The following is a 4,193-nucleotide window of genomic DNA, read 5'->3' on the forward strand; positions in this document are numbered from 1 at the left end:
AATGAGCCGGGCCACTCCCCTATCTGAGCGCGTTCCAATTTTTTTTTGGGCTTCAGGCAAGGCAGCCATTAAAGATTAGTGAAAAAATCTTCTTTGAGATACAACTAGGGTCGGAAATGGGCTGAGCAACTCCCCTACTTGAGCCTAGCCTGAACCAAATTTTTTTTTCAGGCTAAGACTAGGTTTAAGCCCGAAAATTTTAAAAAAATCCAAGTCCGAGCTCGACCTAAGCCTAGACCCAAGCCCAGCTTAAACTTGATTAGGCCAGCCAGAAGCCCCTCCCTATTTCCCCCGATGTTGCTCCCACCCTCATCCAACGCCTCATGTCATCGGGGGCGGTCTCCGATAGTGGTAAAGCTCCGATCTTGAAGACTATGACTCCCGATACGCCCCTCAATCTATGTGTTCCTCCAAGAAGAATTCTCCATCTTTCTCCCTGCTTTTTCCTCCTCTTCATCTTCCCCATATCTTTCCTCTAGTTTGTTTTCTTCTTTTGAGATCATGATGCTGAGCAAGGAGGATGTTGCCAATCCTAGCCTCCCAAGCCTAGAGGCCCCCTAAGCCTCCTCTCTGCCAGTGTCCAATGTTGCCAACCCTACTGCTTGTGCTGAGATGGATTGTCTGGAAGAGAAAATTTCGATCAAGCTAATGGATTCAGAGGTTTCGAAGTAGAAGGCTACACTAGCCGCACTGCGATAGGCCACCAAGAAGAGCCAAGACTAGCAGATTGGGCTGTGTACTCTGAGGCTTCTAAAGTCGATCCGGTCAATGATGCTGTCCCAGTGCCCCGGTGTCCAAGTCAATGCCACCACAGTGCGGGTCAATTTGTCCCTGGAGGTGCCCAATAAGGTCTGGATCATCCAGTCCAAGGTGGTGCTACGACTGGTGGCAGCCCTCAAGAACAGCCATTCGAAGGTGCGGGACCATGCAGTGGGGGCCATCTTTAGTCTAGCCGATAGTCCACGACATCAAGGCCATATGAATCTGATGTCAGAATCCGATCAGATGGTTGACATTAATCAAGATCACTTGGTTTCAAACCTTGAATAGGGTCGGGTTCGAGCTGAGCTTCGGCTGGGCCAAAGGTATACCTGAGTCTGGTCCGAAAATTAAATAGGCTCTAAATCTTAACCCAAATCTAGTCCAAATTTTTCGGACTAAGCCCGAAGCCCGATCCAAAGTCAGCTCAACCCAGTGGGCATTGGGCTGGCCAGGGCCCAATTCCAGCCCTAGATACAACTGCACTTATTTTGTTTCCTAATTCTTTTCTTGATCTTTCCATCAAAAAGATGTGGTAGATATAAGATTATGCAGCTATCCCCATCTTTCTAGTGATAAAATTTTGTGTGGTTATGAAAAGGTCAATGTATTATAAAACCTAGAAGGATGGCCTTGTCTTAAATTTCCCGTTGTTGGTCTAGTATGATTTTCTAACAATATAGAAGCCCAAGATTTGTCATCCATGGAAATATCTTGAAAAATTAAGAAGCTTTGAAGTTAGCTTGAGCATTTAATTAGCTCATCCCAATCCAACAAGGATGCAAATAGATTAAGTGGACTCAAGGACATGATGAACCAAATGTTGTCCCATCCATATATAAGAATAAAAGACTCAATAACACAATCAGGTTTCAAAGCAACCTCTTGTATTGTGGATCTATGATCCAGATTGAGGATATGCGCCTAACAAAAATTTTTCCACTCTAATTTTTGCCAAGATCAAGGTTGGTACCTATATTTTGTAAAAAAGGAGGTTGCTGGTTTATATGTTGTTCATCTCTTCGGAGACGTCCGATAAAAGTGGACCGATAAAGAGATGATATTTAGCAAGGCCCCTGTGCAAGGATGACATGTACAAATTGAGAAAAGGTTCATATGTTGTTCATGTGCCCTACAATTTTTGAATTTTGGCAAGATAGGTGTGCATCCATATATAAAATGATATTGATAGAAACATCACTATGCAATACATAAAAAAGCAACATTCTCAATTAGACTATATATAAAAAAGCAATATGACAAAATGGAAGCTTATTTGGATTAGCTAACGCAACCAAACATTTAGCATGAAATTCTCGGGGATGATAAATCTGCCATCCATTTTTTTCTAAAGCTAAATATTTGTGATCTTGTGTGTGATGGAAACCTAAGCTATGCTCTACTTCATACCCATAAAAAGATCCTCTTTTGTCTCTCTAAAGCTTGTAAACTCAATATATACTTAACAATGCTTTAATGTCAACTAAAGCAATCTCATTGATAGAGCTCCTATCCTATCTCTACTCCCTCGGCACCATTACCAGGCTACAGACTAGCTGATTCTAATCAAAAGCATGTCAAGATAATGTTTTAGGTTGTAATTTATGTTATAAAAATAAACTGGTGATGTCATAAAGCATCATGAATTTTGAATATTGCTGATGTTTTTTAAAAGCATCATTTTTTAAACTCAATGACACTTTAGGTTGTATCGTTACTTAAAGCAATGCCAAGTTTTTATACTTATCGACACTTTATAAAGCATCGGCAAACTTATGATGCTTATTAGTGTCGTTAGTTAGCAACGTGACAAAGTGTCACCACCGTTCCTTATGACACTTTTATGAAGCATCAAGAAATAATTTTTCATGCTTTGTTGATGCACTTTGAAAAATCATGGCTCGCTTTTGTAATGCATATAAGCATCGACAAATAACTTTATTAGCATTTAGCAAAAGTCCAAGTTATAGTAGTATTAATCCATTTTGTAACCCCTTGGTAGACATGTGCATTCTACTGCAGACTCGAAATATATTACGGCATAAACCAATTTCATGGTGGATAGTCTCCCGTTAAGTATTCAATCTTTGAGAAATAGTATACATCTGAAGACAAAATATTGCTTTTTTGTTGAATTTTTTTCTTGAGAACTATTTATTGAAGCTCTTTACTACATTTAACCTAGCTAATACAAAGGCCGCATGAGCATCACTTGGGATTCATGAAGGTGACTTTGTACTTCTCCATTCATGTTGATGGATCTTATTTATAAAGTATTGGGTTCCGATCATGCAAAGGAATATGAATTTTTAAAAATTTTTTACATGTAAATCGAAAGCTTTAACAATTAAAACTATCGAACTAAAACTCAAATCCCAGAATCATCTTGTAGATGTCGAACAAAATAAAATCCAAGCATGCAAAAAGTTAGAAACTTATATTTTTTCAAATGAGCAGTATGGTAAGAAGGTGATCTCTATGAGACTCAAAAGTAGAAGTCCTTCAATGGTAATCCACACGAAAAATGGTCAAGGTCCTACCCAACCCATACACCATCGTAGCCTTTTCTTCACAAGAACACTGCTGGCTTCTTTCTCAAAGAACGATCGCACCAATGCTCTATTGCCTTCGATTTCTCTACTAGGATAATGTCAAGAGAATTTTTTCCAGAAATCTCATAACTTAGGATTTGATTTTGTACTCCAACCCATGAAAAAAATCAAATCCTAGGACAAGCACATCTCACTTGCTATTTTTCTCACCTCCCTTCTTTCTATCTTTTCCACTCAAATTTTCTTATCTTTTCTTCTGATTTTTTTTTTCAAATTTTTTCTTCTCTTATCACATGCCAAGATCTCTAATTTTTTATCAAAATTTAGTCCTTATCCCATAAGTGGCACCCCATTTAAATAGGTGATGAAGAGGCATCAAGGAGACCCAAGGGGCGCCAACTCTTGGCGCTCCACTTTCACATACAGAGAAATTAATTCTTCAATGAATTAAGTGGTGTAGAAGAGGCCTCACACAGAAGGACTCTTTCTCTTCTGCACCCCATAATTCTCATAATTAATTCTGGCATATGATAATAAAGAAAAAAGTGAAAATCGAAGAGATTGTTAAGAGTCTTAAGGAAGAAGGACTCTTCCTCTTCTTAATGCACAAATGAGGGTGGCGACATTTATTTTTGGCATGAACACCAGGGTGGCATGGGGTTCAGTTTAGCTCAAACACTTTGAACTGAACCTAATTAGGAACTTGGGTTAATACAATGTGCTAGCAAATCAAATTAATCCCTAAAATTTATATTAAATCTTAATTAAATCAGACTAAGATTAAATTTCAAAATATGTGATCCATTGAGTACCAAATCTAGCCAGCAGTAGATACAGACTTTTGACCTAACTCTAATCCGATCAGATTAGATCAGCTCAAGT

General features: G+C 38.7%; 1 non-coding gene across 1 annotated transcript; it reads left to right on the forward strand.

Moving 5' to 3' along the window:
• The first annotated feature begins 1,775 nt into the window (after positions 1-1,775).
• Positions 1,776-1,881, forward strand: LOC114914582 (U6 spliceosomal RNA). Its single transcript, XR_003802066.1, has one exon. It is a non-coding gene; the product is annotated as a U6 spliceosomal RNA (small nuclear RNA).
• Positions 1,882-4,193: the final 2,312 nt, after the last annotated feature.

Source organism: Elaeis guineensis, chromosome 10, assembly GCF_000442705.2.
Source record: "Elaeis guineensis isolate ETL-2024a chromosome 10, EG11, whole genome shotgun sequence".
Lineage (NCBI taxonomy): Eukaryota > Viridiplantae > Streptophyta > Magnoliopsida > Arecales > Arecaceae > Elaeis > Elaeis guineensis.